General features: G+C 36.1%; 1 protein-coding gene and 1 non-coding gene across 3 annotated transcripts in view; both read right to left on the bottom strand.

Annotated features, from left to right (window-relative positions):
* The window catches only part of RNLS (renalase, FAD dependent amine oxidase), a 325,381-nt gene that overhangs the window by 212,352 nt on the left and 92,944 nt on the right, over positions 1 to 20,085 (bottom strand). The window lies entirely within an intron of this gene.
* LOC136381677 (small Cajal body-specific RNA 20) lies at positions 10,308 to 10,412 on the bottom strand. Its single transcript, XR_010747153.1, has one exon. It is a non-coding gene; the product is annotated as a small Cajal body-specific RNA 20 (non-coding RNA).

Here is a 20,085-nt window from a genome sequence, read left to right as displayed (position 1 = left end):
AGTGCTGGCCAGGATGTGGAGAAAAGGGAACCCTCCTGCACTGCTGGTGAGAATGCAGACTTGTGCAGCCACTGTGGAGAACTGTATGGGGTTTCCTCAAAAAATTAAAAATGGAACTGCCTTTTGACAGTTCCATTGTCATATAGAAATTTGCAAAAATTAAAAATGGAACTGCCTTTTGACAGTTCTAACAGCTATCCCACTATTAGAAATATATCCTAAGAATACCAAATCACTGATTCAAAAGAAGATATGCACCCCCATGTTTATTGCAGCATTGTTTACAATAGCCAAGATCTAGAAACAGCCCAAGTGTCCATCAGTGGACAAGTGGATTAAAAAGCAGTGGTACATATACACAATGGAATACTACACAGCTATAAAAAAGAAGAAAATCATACCTTTTGTGACAGCATGGATGGACCTGGAGATTATTATGCTAAGTGAAATAAGCCAGGCAGAGAAAGAAAAATATCATATGATCTCACATATATGTGGAATCTAATGAACAAATAAAATTTTTCTTGACAACTTCTGAGTTCCATTCTTTGCTTGCTTGTCTTTGTTCACAACACTTTTTCCTGAGAATCAATAACTTCCTTTGCATAATAAAAACCCTTTATAGTTTATATTGTGCAAGTAATTTTACTATAAATTAAGATATATAACAATCTTATAAATTGGTAGTACTAAGTAATAATATTTTGCAGATTACTTAATTTTGCAAATTAACAATCAAGTGAATATAATAAATATAATTAGAGACATTGCATCTCAACAAGTATTCTTTTCTTTATTATTCTTAGAGTAACATAGTTTTATTTACATCTCATTGGAGATACTCTTGTAAATAACATTCAATTTATTATACCCCACAACTCTGAAAAGTAATGTCTTGATAACATAGATATACACATCAGCTACAGCTTAAGTCCTTGACAAGATGAGAATTATTGCAAATTTTTATAAGAATTATTAATCTGAAGTATGAAAACATAAAAGTTCCTGAGGGTTTTCAAAAATAGCTTGTTTTAATCTCAATAGCTACCAATCCAATTATATTAGGAAATTTAACCAATTTCAAAGTTCTAAATCTTTAACATAATGACAAATCTTCTTCTTAAGGATAGGCTTCCCTCTTGAGAAATGTACTTCACATATGTTCTGAGTATTCACTGATAAAACACAGTAACAAATTTAGAAGGCAGCATTTGATATTTAAATGTGCATATTTGTACTTTCTTCCTGTTGCCAATCCTCACTCTCTATGGAAATATGGCATGTGGAATGCATACAGGAAAGACAGTAAAATTTCTAACACAGCATTCAATCTCTTTTTCCATAAAGGCTTTTAATAACAGAAAAGAATTTATGAGTTTGGTTTCATTTCTTCTCTCTACCCCTATCTACTCTAGAAGACACAAATGAGAAGTGAAAATGTCAAAAGGTAGAAAGAAAAATGGATAGAAGTAAAAGAATAAAGTGTTTGAATATATAGAGCAGATAATGAGTCTATGAATAATTTATTTAAAAACATTACTTTTTTAAACTTTCCATCAATCACTTTCCATTAGTAATTGACGGTAGAGACTAACAGCACACCTTTAAAGTTGTTATATCTTCATTTCTTTAAAGTTGAACTGCAAAACAGAGATGGAGAGAAAGGCAGAAAAAGATGGCAAAAATTTTTAAATGGCCAGTTGAAGTATATCTCTCTATATATTTAGGTTTCTTATTTCTCTTGGAAATGTTTTGTGGTTTCAGTGTATATATCTTACACATAGTCAAATTTATCCCTAAGCATATCTTATTACTTTATGCTTGTTCATAGTTCAAAAGACTCAATATTAGTAAGATGTTAGTTTTCCCCAAAAGTTATCTATAGATTCAAAAAAATCCGAGTCAAAATCCCAGTAAGTTTTTTTTTTTTACAAGAAATTGAAAAGCTGATTCTGAAATTCACATGAAAAGGCAAAGAACCTAGAATTGACAAAGCAACTTCAAAAAGGAAGAACAAATCTAAAGGGGTAAAACTACCTGGTTTCAAAATTCAGTTACAATGGTGAAGACAGTGTGGCACTGGTGTACAGACAGATAATTAAGTCAATGAAACAGAAGAGAAGGTCCAGAAATCATCCCACACACATATATATATATAAAACTGATTTTTAACAAAGGTGCAAAGGCAAGTCAGTGAAGAAGAAATAGTGGGTTCAATAGGCTGTTCTGGACCAACTGGATATCCTTATGCATAATATGAACTTTGTTCCATACCTTGCACTAGATATAAGAATTAACTCAAAATGGATTATTGGATTAATGTAAAACATAAAAATCTATAAACTTTTTGGAGTAAAATATAGAAATCTATATGATATAATTATAAAAAAATAAGTTCATATATTCTCTCCCTCAAAATTAACAATTTTTATACTTCAAAAGATACTTTTAAGGAAAGAAAAGATAACTGAAGGGTGAGAAAAAATAGTTGCAAAGCATATACTTAATGAGAGATTTGAATCTAGAATATATATAAAGAGCTCTCAAGACTCAAAAACAGCCTGACCTGTGGTGGCGCAGTAGATAAAGCGTCGACCTGGAAATGCTGAGGTTGTCAGTTCGAAACCCTGGGCTTGCCTGGTCAAGGCACATATGGGAGTTGATGCTTCTAGCTCCTCCCCCCCTTCTCTCTCTCTGTCTCTCCTCTCTCTCACTCCCTCTGTCTCTCTCTCTCCTCTCTAAAATGAATAAATAAAAAAAAAAGACTCAAAAATAAGAAAAGAGGAAACCAAATAAAAATGCACAGATAATTTTTAACAGAAACTTTGCTGTAAAGATATACAGACAGCAAATAAACACATGAAAATATGCTCTACAGCATTAGTCATTGGGTAAATGTAAATTAAAATCACAGTAAGATACCTCTATACACCTATTAGAATGGCTAATATAAAGACTTACTATACTATATATTGGCAAGATGGTAGAGGAACTGGAATTCTCATATACAGCTGGTGGAAATGTAAAATAGAATAACCACTTAGAAAATCATCTTTCTTTAAAAATTAAGAATATACTTCACATACGATTCAGCTATTTTACTCCCAGGTATTTACCCAAGAAAAAAAGGAAATACATGTTCATGCAAACACTTGCACACAAATTGTCATAGCAGTTTGTTATAGCCCCAAACTGGACAGAACGGAAATATTTACAGAAGATGATTGTATAAACACACTGTTGTATATCCATACATGGAATACTATATTACTGATAAAAAAGAATGAACTATTGAGACCTGCAATCAGCAGATGACTTTCAAAATAACTATGCAGAGTGAAAGAAGTAAGACAACAAGTTGTACATACTGTGTGATTCCATTTATATAAATTCTAGAAAAGGTAGACAGAAAGCAGATTAGTGGTTGCCTGGGGATGCGGGGGCTGAAAGGGGGGAGGAGGACTAAATTACAATCATGAGGAAATTTGGGGGGCGATGAATATATGCATTATCTTAACTGCTTTCAATGTGGATACATATAAAAAGCATCATATTGTAAATAAGTATGGGCTATTGTATATCAAATATACCTCAATGAAGCTGTTTAAAAAAAAATTCCAATATAGCTGGTCTCTCTAGCTATACAATGGACAAGCTCTAGCAATGCCTCACCTTTAGCGCTCAATACAAAAACATCCGTAATTTATAATAAGAGCTCACATTTCAATCAAGGCCAGACTTTTGAATTTACCTTCTTGTCTCACAAGAAATTACAACCTTTATTGGCCAACTGTTACTTGATAAAAACTACAAAGAGTTGACTGTAAAGATCAATAGATAAGTGAGAAAAAAATTAAATACACTAAAATATAAGAGAACAGAATAAAAATGAAATAAATGTGAAGAAAGAGAGGTTAAAGGCTTAAGAGAGCAAAAGTAACAGAAGCCAAATATTCCATGATTACTGTACAGCAGTGAGTGTGCTCCATTCTTACGTAAAAACAGAAAGCGAAGTAATTTGGCCTCAATTAAAATGTTTGAGGGAGAAATTTGGGTCATAGTAGTGAATGGATAAGCTGATAACATTTAAAATGGAGTGTATGCATTTGAATATTTAAAAGACCTTTTAAAAAATATTCTTTGTCATCAGCTCAGACTGAATGACCTCTTTTAAACTGTGATGTGCCCTTCAGAATAGACCAGTGATTAGAGTAAGGATCATTATCTGTTGTAAGGCACACAATACACAGCCTCATTTGTCCTTACTGGTCCTGCTTTGAAATCCAAGAGTTCCCAGCCCTGGTCCTAATTCCATTATGGACCAGAACTCAGCTTGAGAGCAAATGATCTGCCTTTTCAATATCTCCCAATTTAAAAATGGGAAAAGAGAGGCCTGTGTTCTGTATGGGGAGAGGTCAGTTAAGGTTTTCAATACTTTCAGTTCCCTAGAGATAGTCACTGGCCTGGTGAAGTTATTAATTAACTGGCATCTCTGCCTTTATCCCTGCTGTCTCATAATGTAAATGCTAAGTGTCCTCTTATTCCCATTGCTACTAAGAAGAATGCTTTTGTCTGTTCAGAAAAGTAAAGAAAGAAATCAATCCTCCAGCACAGTGACTGATTACCTATGTATTTCAACAGCACTTTGTCACCATGGCACCCAGGTACTCGAACCCTGACAATAAACTCGGAACAAAAACATCAAAACCACAGCTCTGTGTGATGAGGCCAGTATGAATTCTAAGACATGAGTCCTTTGAAGATGCTCTCTTTTTTAAAAACAAGTAAAAAGCCAAAATGGAGGTGGAGCCTATGGTTCCCAAGGTGATTCAAATTGAAACTTAATAGCAAAGACCTCATCAATTTGAGTTCTCCATTTTCTCACAAAAACAGATAATCTCTTTGCATAAAGAGCCACATCAATGCATCAGTCCTGCCGAAGAGATGCTCCTGTTAGCAGATTCACCAAACCGCCATTCTGTTGGATCTGTAAGGCTCAGTTTATCATTTGAGATTTTAAGGCCGTCAGTTTGTATTCTAGAGCTTTTTCTATGTCAGAGCAAGGTATTCAGGTTGTAGTTTCTTGCGAGACAAGAAGGTAAATTCAAAAGTCTGGCCTTGATTGAAATGTGAGCTCTTATTATAAATTACGGATGTTTTTGTATCGAGCAACTAAAAGTGAGACATTGCTAGAAGCTTGTCCATTGTATCGCTAGAGAGACCAGCTATATTGGAAACTTGGCTAAAATAACATAAAAAGTTTCTTCAAACTCTTTTTAAAATAAAATTTCTGTATAAATTTTTGGATAGATTTTTACGATGGGAAAAAATCGATGTTGCAAAATGCTCATTTCAACTTGTTCACACAAGCAAATGAAGGACATGATTTAAGCTGATTTTGGAGCAAGCTGTAGCAAAACATTTACCTTTTATTTATTTATTTTTGTTTGTTTGTTTGTTTGTTTTAAGCTGGAAACGGGGAGAGACAGTCAGACAGACTCCCGCATGCGCCCGACCGGGATCCACCCAGCACGCCCACCAGGGGGCGACGCTCTGCCCACCAGGGGGTGTTGCTCTGCTGCAACCAGAGCCACTCTAGCGCCTGGGACAGAGGCCAAGGAGCCATCCCCAGCGCCCGGGCCATCTTTGCTCCAATGGAACCTTGGCTGCGGGAGGGGAAGAGAGAGACAGAGAGGAAGGAGGGGGTGGGGGTGGAGAAGCAAATGGGCGCTTCTCCTATGTGCCCTGGCCGGGAATCGAACCCGGGTCCCCCCGCACGCCAGGCCGACGCTCTACCGCTGAGCCAACCGGCCAGGGCCATTTACCTTTTAGAAACTGAATTAGTGACCTGTGGTGGCGTAGTGGATAAAGCGTAGACCTGGAAATGCTGAGGTCGCCGGTTCAAAACCCTGGGCTTGCCTGGTCAAGGCACATATGGGAGTTGATGCTTCCAGCTCCTCCCCACCTTCTCTCTCTTTCTCTCTCTCCTCTCTCTCTCCCTCTCTGTCTCTCTCTCTCCCTTTCTCTCTCCTCTCTAAAATGAATAAATAAAATTTAAAAAAAAAGAAACTGAATTAGTAAAATTATTTTGCAGTATCTCAAAGTAATTCTCTAAGATGTGATCTCTAAGATTATCAAATTCAAATAGTCTGAGGTTATTTTAAAAGAAGCACAATAATATGTAGTTACTTTAACTGTAGCTAATTCTCTATTGAATAATTTTCAGCTGAAAGTTTTTCTTTATGCTCATCTTTGAACTTTTTAACCTCATGAGTGGGAACTCCTATAATCTTTACCTAAAAAATGTGCATATACAAAGTGAACATCAGCCACAACTATGACAATAAATTACTAAACAAGATCAGATAATACAGAAAGTTGTTCATTTTATTTAAGGTCAAGAATCCTGTTTATTAGCAAATATAAACATACTTTTCGCAGAAATAATGTGTTCTAGCTCTCCTAAAAATAACTTTGTAGACCGCAAATTACAATAAAAACCTACCTAAAACTGTATTTACTTTTTCAAAAACTTTTATTTATGTTCATGCACAGCCTGTTCAAAAACTCTAGAATTCAAAGGCTGTACGATATAGCATCAAAATAGTCATCTCTTATTGCCTAAAACTGGAACTTTTAAAATACATAATTTTGTTTTTCTTGTAAAATTTTTTGTAGTGACTAAAGCTATATGATTAAGACACAGCACACAAATCACCTAGGGGTGGCAACATATTAAACCTATAAAGGAGGGAAAAAACAATCAAAAGCTTGGGGTATTTCATAACCTTATCAGAAATATTTTCCTTTGTTTGGACCTAAAAAATGGATTAAAAGGAACTCTATTCTATCAGTTGCCTTGTCTCTTGGGCATACATAAGTTTACTAACTATTTTCAGAAAGTTTATTTAATACTCTAGCCTAGATTTCAAAAGTGTATTAAATATACCAAACTAACTTCTTATTAACGCAGTACTTTTTGTTAAGATTTCCTCATCATGATCCAACAGTGCTAAGAGTACTCTATCGATAGCCTCATGCATCTGAGCAGAATGTGGAAGGAGAAAGCATTAACTGCAGATCATAAAGAGGTAGCGATGATGTGAAGAAGAGGTAATTTAATGAAGGACCATATAGGTGAAGGCTAGTACAATGTTTTCTAAAAGGAGGATGCTATTTCTTAGAGATGTTAAAGGTGTTTATTATTATTATTTAAAAATAAGGTAAAATAAGTAACAAAATAACAGGTTAAAATAGTAAAAAGAAATTATCTTAGGTTTGTGATAAGCTAGGATAAACAGTTAAATAATGTACTTTATAGCGGAATTTTTCATATACTAATATGTATTGTGTATGTCAAGAGTAAAACAGCCTGTGTGAGAACCTCTCAGTTGTATTTTACCAAAAACTCGACCCCTAATTCCATCAGCCCCACCCCCACCCCCAGTCTGCACAACATTTCCTAGAATACACTGGTAAAAGATGCTCTACTTCATTTTAGAAAGTAATGTTTGAGGTTGCATTTAGTCTTAGTCTTCTTTTCTTTTTTAAAAAATATTTTAAAATCTTATTTATTGATTTTCAGAGAGAGGGGAGAGATGGGAGGGGGAGAGAGAGAGAGAAAGTAAAGGGGGGAGGAGTGGGAAGCATCACCTCATAGTAGTTGCTTCTCATATGTGCCTTGACTGGGTAAGCCCAAGGTTTCAAACCGGTGACCTCAGCAGTCCAGGTCAACGCTTTATCCACTGCGCCACCACATGTCAGGCACCTTTAATCTTCTTAAGAAACATCAGAAAAAATCCAAAAGGTGGGTACTGGGGACAGCTCTGGGAAATGGCATGCAAACCGCTAATGTATTTGTAGGAATAAAATGTAAATTATTGACCTGCTCTTTTATTTTTTTAACATAATTTTTCTCCCTAGTTTTGCTTATGCACAGTCACCTACTCTTTTTCCATTTCATCATTCCCAAATATTTACTAAAAGACAATTTGTAGATGGCTCCTGAAAATGGGAAAGCAGAATGACCAGACTGAGGGACATATTTCTCTTGTTTCTCGATGTTTAAGGTAGTCCCTTCTCCATGTAGGACAAAGTTCTGAGTATGGAATATTAAATTTTGAAAGTGAATAAAAGTATGAAGCTATTTAAATATATTTTATAACTCAAAACATATATAGGCAAGTGTTCCCTACAATAACTGTCATGTTATATTAGTCAACGTATTCTGTTATTTAAGAAATTAAATCAATGTAATGGACTCATTTTTCTCTCTCTACCCAGCATGCATCACCTCCTGGCTCTGCCATGTGTTTATTTTCAAGCTTGCTTTAAATGAAACATTATGATAATCTGATATATAGTTAGAGGAAATGATAAATGGATATTTAATAGGAGTTATATATAATTTTTTCATCAGTGATGTATATTCTGATATCCCATCAAAGTAGATAATAACTGTAGTAGTTGGTTATTTAATAGCAGCTTAAACAGATTATAATCTTGTTTTCTACCATATCATACAGAGTATTTTCTGATGTTAATAGAAACTATATATAGGAACAGAGCATCAGTCATTAGTCAATGAATAGCTACTATATCAATTATTTTGTAGTTTTTTAACACTCAGCAAATTGCTCTCCTATAAATCACTTTCTAATTTGTAAATTTTCCAGTTTCTTTTTCCAGAATATTTATCTTTTAAATGGAGTGCTCCACTTGTTCTTATCATTTTATAAGCCAACTCAAGACCACTGTCTTATATTATAAATCTAGGGACTTTTTTATTGTAGTCTCTCTCTTTATTACCCCTGTTCTGTTCTGCTCTCCTTTTTTTGCTATAACTGCAACAACTCAAAAGGCACAATCTTAAGTATTTTAATAACAATTAGGTGTGACGGGAGATGTGAAGTCACTCAAAGCTGTATTTGTCCATGTTGCTTTCTACCACCACTGATGACTGGTTTATAAAAGCATTCCCAACCAATTCTGAGCACTAACAGAGCATAAACAAGATAAACAAACAAACAAAAACAGTGGAAGACATTCAACTGGCAATATCGTGACCTCTGACTATGAAATTAAACCAAAAGAAAACTGATTATCCCTTGTTATGATAATGAAAGATAAATGCCAAAAGCCGTGCCCTAGTAGGCACAGTAGACTCATAACAAAAAAAAAGGTATGGGAGAAAAAAGGAATATAAGAATTCTGTTAAAATGTATGCATGACAGAGACAGATTTTTGAAAGGAAGAGGAAAAGGAGGAGTTAGGGATGTTCAGATTCTGAGCAGCACTGCAATTAGCTTCAGAGATGAGTATGTTCTTCAATAAGAAGTTGCATAGTGAAATGTTAAAGACTATTTGATAGAAAGTAAAAATATGAAAAAAACAATTAGGTGGCTTTTGTTTTCTTGATGATTAGCACACAAATAGGATATCTGTTCATTTATTCAACAAAACATCTTCTTCAGTCATTCTATGGACAAGTTCTGTTTTGGGTCAAAAAGAGACACAAGGATAAACAAAGAGCTTTAAATGAGAGTGAATAAAATTAATAAAAGACTATAATTTAATGGAATCAAATTTATTATTTTCTTTGCATTTAAACTATTTATTTAAAGCTCTACTTACTTTTTGAAAATATTCACTGCATTATTTCTAAGGTGACCAAAGATTATTCAGAAATTATATAGGTAGTCTTTCTAAATAAGATGGTATCATATTCAAAAGACACCCTGATAGAGGGACTATTTTCAAAAACTAATATTATAAATGATGGAGGAGCCACATCAGAAGAACATTAGATCTGGGATTGAGAATTTAGTCCAAGTTCCAACCCCACTGCTTTACCAGGTATGTAATTTGGGGAAACTTGGAATGGTGCCAATCAAAACCAATAGTAAACTTTACAAGTCTCTAAGGTCAGATTTAATCTTTGATTCTTTTTAATTAAACAATTAGGCAAAAGTTTCAAGCTAAACAGCTGAAACTGACACCAACTAAACAGTTATTCTGCTGTCCTTACATTCTATCCTCAAGAGAACAATAAACAACATTCAAATAGTACCAATTTATTTCTATATCTGAACAAATCTATACACTCCCGTTCTTCACTTTTTGAAAGTTAAACACTGAGATTTGCCTTCAATTCAGCCTCTGCTCTGATGCAAAAAGATGTTCAATAACTTTTTATAATAATCTCTCCTACAACAGAAATAATTCTTTGTAATGATAACAAATCTTATTTTCATTGCCTAATTTTGGATATGTTAAAATATCCTTCTCAGTTTCATTTTACTTTTTTCAAATGTCGGAGGTAGGAAAACAAGGCTGCCCAGCCCATGGCAGCCCTGACAATCACCCTCAGGTGTTGCTCTTGGCCTTCAGCTCTGGTTGAGGAAAAAATGGAACATCCTACAGTGTTCTTCTCAGTTTTTAAGAAGCAATGTAAACAATAAACTGGTATGACTTTGAGACAAATGTTGGTATAGAGAGTTTTCAATCATTGCATGTTTTACCTGTTGCAAAAATATGAAATTTACCTGTCTGAGAAAGGGGCATACAGCAATTATGATACAATTATAATACAATACAGTATGATGAGCAAATTCACTAATAGGCTTAATTTATTATCAGCATCTTTAGTTCCAAGAGAGAAGGGGATACTTACATAAACTGAGAGTGACAAGAGGGCTTTGGATCTGTAAGTCTTGTATAATTGTTTGTGTTGTGTTGGGCATATAAGCTAAACTTTCTAAGCTTCAGTTCTTACCTTTATAAGATGGAGTATATAATACATTTGCTCTCACTACTCCACAGAGATTATGTCAAAATAAATAGTCTTCATTTAAGTGAATGGAGTATCCCAAAAAGAAAGGAAATCTAAAGGGGCCATGAGAAGGATAAAAGAGGAGGAAAATTTAGGGAGAAAGAAGAGAATATTAAAATGATGAGAAGATTCCAAGATGGTGACAGAGTAGGCGGATGTTCTAACTGCAGTCCCCTGGGACCAAATTGGAGTTTTAATTAAATTTAAGAAAAATTAGGGCCCTGGCCAGTTGGCTCAGCATGTGGAATTCCAGGGTTCAATTTCCGGTCAGGGCACATAGGAGAGGTGGCCATCTGCTCCTCCACCCCTCTTCCTTCTCTCTCTCTCTCTTTCCCTCCCACAGCAATGGCTCAAATGGTTCAAGCAAGTTGGCCCCAGGTGTTGAGGATGGCTCCATGGCTTCACATCAGGCACTGAAATAGCTTGGTTGCTGAGCAATGGAGCTCCAGCCCCAGATGGGCAGAGCATTGCCTTATAGGAGGCATCACCCTGTAAGGGACTTGCCAGGTGGAACCCAGTTGGAGCGCATGTGGAAGTGTGTCTCTCTGCCTTCTTGCCTTGGATCCTGGCTGGTTTGCTCAGTGATAGAGTACCTGCCTAATGTGTGGATGTCCCACATTTGATTCCTGGTCAGAGAACACGAAAAAAGTGGCCATTGGTTTCTCCACCCCTCTCCATCCCCCTTCTCTCTTTCTTTTTCTTTGTTTCCCACAGCCATGGCTTAATTAGTTTGAGCACATTGATCCTGGGTGTTGAGGATGGCTCCATGGAGCCTCTGCCTCAGGTGCTAAAAATAGCTCAGTTGCGAGCATGGCCTTAGAGGGGCAGAGCATTGGCCCCAGACAAAGTTTGCCAGGTTGATCCCAGTCAGGGTGTATGTGGAGCATCTGTGCCTCTATATCCCTTCCTCTCACTTGGAAAAAGAAGAAAAAATTAAAAATGAAACTGCCTTATGTCCCAGCTATCTCACTTCCAGGAATATATCCTAAGAATACCAAAACACTAATTCAAAAGAAGTTATGCACCCCATGTTTATTGAAGTATTGTTTACAATGGCCAAGATCTGAAAATAGCCCAAGTGTCCATCAGTGAACAAGTAGATAAAAAAGCTGTGGTACATTTACACAGTGGAGTATGTGGCCATGAAAATGAAGGAAATCTTATCTTTTGTAATGGCATAGATGGACCTGGAGATTATTATGCTAAATAAAATAAGCCAGGCAGAGAAAGACAAATGTTACCAGATCTCACTTATGTGTGGAATCCAATGAACACAATAAACTGAGGAACAAAGAGAAACAGAGACAGGGAATAGACGGACAGCCATCAGAGGGAAGGGGGAGAAAGGGATGGGCTCAAAGAAGGTGAAGGGATCAGTCAAATCATACATACATAACACATAGATACGGACAACAGGGTGGCAAGCCCCAGCGTGAAAGGGAAGATAGAGAGGTAGGGAGAGGGAGGGAAAGGCGGTGAAATGGGAACAGAAGGAGATGTTGCACGGGGCATAGAGGACACAATGTAGGGGGTTGAGGGAGTTATATTGAATATGACACTTGAAACCATGTCAATGCAATAAATTAAAAACTAAAAAAAAAAAAAGACAATGAGAGAGGGCAGTCTGTGGGTAGAAGGGGGGAGGAATGGGAGGCAAAGGGGAAGGGATATAAAACTTGGTTCGGGGTTTAGCCTAACTGACAAAGAAATTCAAGGTTAAGAGCAACAAGAGTGGAAATGAGAGAGTGTAGATATATGTATCTCAGCATTTTTTCTTTTGGTACAGGAGTTTGATGAGTGTCATCTTCAAGTGAGAATTTCGAAAGAAAGAGCATATTTGAAAAATTGGGGCAAGATAGAGGAAAGCAGTTTTAAAAGTTGTGGTGGAGGATGCAGAAGACAGAAAGGGAAAGAAGGCAAACATTTTTAACTTGTCTATTTTGCCTTCCAGATGGTTGCAGAAGGCAAAGGGGACAGAAGGAAAAGGAGAGAGAACAATTATGCAGCTTCTGGAAGGAGAGAAGAACTCCAGAAGGATCCTTCTAAGGGAATGCTGTTTGAAATGATCTACCTATGAAAGCAGGGGAGCAAATGACCAATAGAAAGAGTGAATATAGATTTAACTTGATGAATCCAAGGCTGTAATTAAAACCTCTGGAAAAGGAATTGATAGGACTTTTAAACTGTAAAGTGGGGTTCCCATAGGGTATTATATTATGAACAAAAAGGAGCCAGAAACTTCCAAGAGAACTATTTGGAATTCCATAACCTGGGAAAGGCTAACCTTCCACAATGGGATCAGAGAAAGAAGACTCTGTGGCCAGACAGATCACTTCTTCAGGTGCTAAAACACATAAAAAATGCCTGATCAGTTGTTGAATTAGAGAATCTAAACTTGAACCAGAATTGAGAAAGGGAGACCGGATGTTTTTGAGAGTTTGATGAAACTAAGAGAAATGCATAAAAATCTCCACACAATTTCAAAGACTTTAGAGGTTGTCTGTGATCAGGTGCCCACATCCCTTTGCCATACACAATACACAACAAACGGGATTCCTTTAAAAAAACAAAAACACTTGATTTCATGGAGGACAAAGGTTAAACTTGAAACAGGCACATACATGATAAACAGCTCAAGAAATAGTAGTTTGCAATTCAAGAAAGCATTTCCCTCTGGTATGCAGCCAGAGAGGGTTTCAAGTTTGAGAACTACTACTTAGCTAGTGTTTCTTAAGAGAGAGACCAGGAAATTTCATGGGAATTCAGATATAGCTATGGAAAGGGCCACAGGGCAGGAGATTCTAAAAAGGAGGAAAGAATAGGTGCACTAAAGGGTAAGAATCTCCAATGGAATGCTTTGCTTCCCTGGGAAACATCAAAATGCGAATGAAAAGAAAGAGAAAGGTGACTGGGCCTAGAACAGGCCCCAGTGAGAATGAACTTTATTGCTAGCAGCAACAAAGGCTGAGGGAGGATAGGATATCTAAGGTAAATGAAAAATGAGTAAATTAATTTTAAAAAGCGAATTCAAAGTCGTTTTGGAAGACAAACTAAGCTTGTTAAAAATAATGGTAAACACACTTAAATTAAAAAGCAATAATACAGATAATAGACTCAAATCAGTTCCTTAGAAGCAGTAGGGCTAGACAGAAACAATATAGAATTAGCTTATTTTCATGTTTTTGGGTTTCAAGGTGAAAGAAGGTGACAACCATTGGATATAGTCTTCAAAGTACAGTAGCCCACACTGAGACAGATGTGAAAAGGCTCAATTAAGGTGATTTTCAAAAGCCAAAATGGTAGACACAAAAAGAACACTGTAAAGGAAATGACAAATTTGGAGACAAAAAGTTATTTAAAACAATAACAACACTGGGAAAGTCTTTCACAAAGAGAGATGTCAGAGGCCTAACCTTGAAAAGTAGAAGTTGATGGATTTAAGGATGTGGGCATTGAAAAGAAGAGATTTTTGTTTCAAACCAGGAAGAGGCAGGAGAAAAAAATAGGACAAAGCAGAAATGTCATGCAAAATATCTTACATAACAAATGGATGACTTAAGCCACTGAACGTTCTGGGAGAGAACAAGCACCTGTCCAAGGGGAAGGCGTGAGGAGGAAGAGACTCAACAACACCTGGTCTCTGAATCAAGTATACCCTTGAAAGCTCTTCAGAGCCAACTAGTTAGAATTTTGGAAGAAACCTTCAGTAAAATAGAGTTATAAAATAGTGTTTGTGAGGCCACTTAGGAGAGAAAAAAGCAAAAAAGTCCTGGCACAGAGCATAAAATTTATCTGGATATGATTCAGGCAACAATCAACCATGAATGCTAAAACTGGTGAATGCAAGTTTGATAAGAAATAGGATATTTACTGCGTCTCAAATTATCTTGCAAATTACCTACTAATTACAAAGGGGAAAACAGAAACTTAACAGTGGAGAAATCTATAAACATCACTTGACTAAGTGATCACCATCAGTTAACCTCACCAAGTTAGCATTATCAGCAATGGACTAAATCAACAGCATGTGCTTCTGAAACAAAATGTTCTGAAGAGGATACACCTCACATCCAGCCAAAAAATGCAAAACCTGAATCTAATCATGAGAAACATCAGACAAATTGAAATCAAGGACCACTTGTAGTATAATTGCTCAGAACTCTTCAACTTTTCAAAAATATCAAGATCAGGAAAGACAAAGACTGAGGAACTGTGCGGATGGAAGAAAACTAGAGACACAACTAAATGTAACGTGATCCTGGAATAAATCCTGGAGCAAAAAAATCATTTTTTTCTGTTGTAATAAAGGCCATTACTGAGACAATTGGCAAAAATTAAAGTATGTCAATTAGTTAATAATTTTGTATCTCACATTAACTTCCCAATTTTGACAATTGTACTACCATAGTGTAAGAAAATGTCTTTGTTTTAAGGAAATATATACAGAAATAGTTAAGGATATGAGGCATCATTTCTGCAACTTACTCTCGAATGTTTCAGAAATATATACTAGTACTGTTATTACTATGTATGAGGAAGATTAATAAAACAAATATGGTAAAGTGTTAACATTTGCAGAATCTTAAGTAAAAACTATATAAAGATCCTTTGCATTATTCTTTCATTTATTCTTCTATGTCTAAAATTATTTCAAAATTAACAATTAAAAATTTTTCCTGAAAGAACAAACTAATATAATCCATAAACTTTGATTGGATCCTAGTTTGAGAAAAAAAAAAACAGCTAGGAACTAAGGCATTTGGGGAAAATCTGAATGTAGACCAAATGTTATGTGAAATTACAACACAATCGTAGGTTTACTCAAGTTCGACAATGACAGTGTGCTTCTGTAGAAGACTGTCCTTAGGCTTAGGAGGTGAGTGCTGAAGTAACGAAAGGTATAAGTGGTATGCATGTGGAAGACTCCACCATTTCTCACTAGATACCGTGAGCTAGGCGCTCACCAGTCTGCACTGCTCTGCCGGGCACAGCATTTCTCTGCCAGTGACAATCTTAATCTTTAACGTGCAAAAACTCCCATTGGATGAAAACTCTGCTAGATGGGTTTTGAAGCAGAATTTCTGGGTTCCAATGAGTCCCAAAATTTGGTATAATTGCCATTCAGCATTTCCTTATAATTCTTTCTCCCTCATGGATTCAGACCTGTGTTTCTAACAGCTAATACATTATGAGCTCTTTAAAAAGTTACTTGCTTTATTAGCTCTGGTTTTTTATTTGCAAGGAGTGGGCATCGAATGCATTCTCCACCCCCACTTCTCTCCCTCACAAGAGGTTTCCCAGCTGCTCTGCAAGTAGATTTTTTTGGACCACCCCCACAGTAACCACATAGACATACCCAGAAGTGGACACAGCCTGAGTGATTCCTTAAGAAGTTTTATAGGCTCCTCTCCCCCTTTCCCACCACCAGCAATCAATTTCCACCAGCTCTGACCCTGCACATTTGTCCCCATATGCTCAAAGCCCAGCAGTGTCCCTGTCCATCATCGAGTTGAAATCCTGAGAGTTACACATAAGAAATAGGCAGACCAGCCAGCAAGAAGGATGTACTACAAACTAAAAACAAGTGTTAAACAGATAAAACTGGGGAAGTAATGATTTTTGAATATATGTATAAGGTATGCAGGTTTTTAGAAATTCTCCTATTGGCAGGAAGAGGCACAGAGGAAAATATTATGAACATGTATAATCATAAATATCATTTACAACGAGCCTGTAAAGATTTAATGACAGCTAAATCCTGTTTATGGTTAGATCAGAATTTTAATAGTGTTTTCTAGGCAGTTATTTCTGTTGATGTGCCAAATAGAGCTTTTGACTATTGGAACATGAAATGTGAGGGCTTATTCTCATATACATAGGCTATAAGTTAGCTCCTGTTGTATTCTGAACAGGAGGCCGTTGATTCATTATTTCACCAGAAGAATCATCTCCCGCAGTAACTCCACTGAAGGTAATGAGGACCTCATGCCTCACTTAGAACACTGGGACTAAGACACATGATTATATAATTTATCCCAGCACTTAAGTTACGTGTGGTCTACAGTTGAATGAACTGACCTGCACTTGAGAGATCTGTATTTTCTAAACTAGAAGTAAACTTTTCTCTAGAATAATTTTGGGTTTAACTGGAGTAAATTCTGGATGACTGTTTACAAACCGATGAGGGGTTGTTAATCCTTCCTGACATCACCTGGATTGTTTTTTTGTTTTATTTAGTTTTGTTTTAGTACTAGAAAGAGAGACAGACAGGAAGGGAGAGAGACGAGAAGCATCAGCTCATAGTTATGGCAATTCAGTTGTTCATCGATTGCTTTCTCATGTGTTTTGACTGAGAGGCTCTAGCTAAGCCAGTGACCCCTTATTCAAGTCAATGATCTTGGGATCAAGCCAGTGACCTTGGGCTTCAAGCCAGAGACCATAGGGTCATGTCTGTGATCCCACACTCAAGCTGGTGAACCCATGATGGATGAGCCTACGCTCAAGCCAGCAACCTCCAGGTCTTGAACCTGGGTCCTTGGTGTCCCAGGTCAATGCTCTATCCACTGCACCACCTCCTGGTCAGGCTCACCTGGATTTTTTAATGCAATTAAACTCAAATCTTTGTTGTTTCATTCTGGATAAAAGTAGTTCTTGAAAACTGCAGATACAAACTAAGGCAAACAAATCATGCTATTTCATATCGACATTTCTCTGAAGTTGAGGAGTATAAGTCTCAATCATCAGTGTTTAATTCAAAGACATATTTTAAATCATCATCTTCTTCAAAAAGTTTGGCTTGACTGTTACATTTTTCCTCTGATCTTACTCATCCTTTTAAGAGATTAGTCACATACAGTGTAACAGTAGGAGATATGCAATAAAAGTATAACTTTATTTAGCAAGTGGATAAATTTTATTTGCTTTTATTTACCCTAAATAAATAGATATCTATATAACAAGATTATATCTTAACTCAGGAGATCATATATAATGTATTTATATATACTAACACTATACCTGATTCATAAGTACTCAATGAAAATTAGCTTTTATTATGTGCTGAACTAGGAGAATCTCCTTCTTTGTAGTTATTAGAAAAACATATTATCAATAATATTAATTTATTATATACTAAAGGGAAAATCATTTGATCTCTTGGAGATATATTTTACATGGTTCACAGTTATGAATTAGCTGTAAAAGTCATTACCTTTAAGTTGGTGTCCTTATCATTAAGATGGGGATAATACTTATATCATAATTTGGTTGTGAAGAAAAGTGAAGATTTTACAAACAGACACTCAATTAAGTGTTAGTTCTCTCCCCAAGCCCTATGTCCTCCACAGCTATGCATGAGTAGCATTTAATCCTATTCACAAAATAGATTTTAACTTATGAATGAGGCATAGTCAAATAGTAACACCTGAGTTCTCAACAGTGCAGATTCTTAACAGTCTACCTGTCAATGTTCCGAGGCAATCAAAAGAATTAAAATAATGTCTTTGTACATCGCTTCACATTCCTGAACTCCTTTAAGGTCTACCATGACATTTAAGTGAGTTGATCTTGTGAACTACAATGTGTTAGTTTTTAAGCTACCATTGTCTTTTGCACATTTTATATTCAAAGCATGTGGATTCCTCTTTAATCAATAACTGAAAAATCAGGTATTTATCAGAGATGTCACCTACAGAATGAACAATTTTCAGCATTTGACAAAACTATCTTCAAACATCTGATATTTTTTTTAGAGAAGCTAACAATTATCTATTTCTTTATATTTTAAAATTCCTCTATATTATATCCTGTTCATCCGTATAAGAGAAATTTCCTCCTGTATGATCACTTCTTGCTGAGAGCTGGTAGGATAATATGGAATGGGCTCAATTCTTTATACTCCCATTACAACACTTTAAGCATGTCTTTTCTCCTCTACTAGTTTGCAATTTTCTTTAGGAAATATAGCATAGTAGAGGAATATCACATTTATCTTTATATCTGTGATACTGCTTTACTCATAAGAGTGCCCTCACTATAAGCCCACATAGAACAATGCATATAAAATTGGGATTTATCTATCACTGGAAGCAAAAATACCTGGCATATCTGCTTAAAATGTGGACTTTTTTATTCTATCAGGAGTTTCTGAATTATAATTGCCAGTGTGGGATCTGCAGACATTTTCACAAGCTCCATAGATGATTTCCATAGGCAGTAAAGTTTGGAACTCTGTAACAGAAGAAGGGCTACACAGGGGGCCAGTTCACTGTCCCTCAAACCATTGGAGGGCTGCCAAATACAGTGGTCCTCTCACTGACCACCAATGAAAGAGGTGCCCCTTCCAGAAGTGCAGTGGGGGCTGGATAAATGGCCTCAGGGGGCCGCATTGCGGCCCGCGGGCCGTAGTTTGGGGACACCTGACATGTTAGGAACTTCTACTGGCCTTTCTGATGACCCAGAAGCTTTGCGGTTATCAGAAGAACAGTCTGTTGGGGTGTTGTTTTTCCCTCAATGATCAAAAGCACTTATATTCTCGTATGCAATAAATCTTAGAGGACAGAAAATTAAATTAAAAGAGATAGGTTTTCTTTTCTCCTCCCCCCTTTTTATTTTACTTTTCATATTGAATAAATTAAAATATAAGTAGGTGGAATGGTATAATGGGTCCCTAGGTATCTTTCCATCATCCAGCTTTAACAATTACCAATTTGTAGCCAGTCTTTTTTTTTTATCTATCACTCCACCTATTTCTCCCTACTATAAACAGGGGTTTTGTTTTTGTTTAATTTTAAGTTTAATTTAATGGGGTGACATTGGTTAATAAGATCCTATGGGTTACAGGTATATATCTCTATGATACATGATCTTCACATTGCATTGTGTGCCCATCACCCAAAGTAAAACCATCCTTTGTCACCATATACTTGGTCCCTTTTACCCCCAATACCTCCCATCCCATTTTCTCTGGTAACTACCATAGTATTGTCTTATGTCTATGAGTTTCATTTTTATATCCCACATACGATTAAAATCATATAGTTCTTAGCTTTTTCTGTCTGCTTTATTTTGCTTAGCATTATTTTCTCAAGGTCCATCCAAATATTGCAAATGGCAGTAATTCAATCGGGTTTTTGTTTTTTATCATTGTCCTCAAAACATGAAAACATAAGCCAAGATATTGGATAGCACAGATGTGTAAGATAATCTACTGAAGTTTAATTTTGAGGATAAGCACAGCAATTGATTTATAACCT

This window comes from Saccopteryx leptura, chromosome 9 (assembly GCF_036850995.1).
Source record: "Saccopteryx leptura isolate mSacLep1 chromosome 9, mSacLep1_pri_phased_curated, whole genome shotgun sequence".
Lineage (NCBI taxonomy): Eukaryota > Metazoa > Chordata > Mammalia > Chiroptera > Emballonuridae > Saccopteryx > Saccopteryx leptura.
This window is presented reverse-complemented; position numbering and strand designations above follow the sequence as displayed.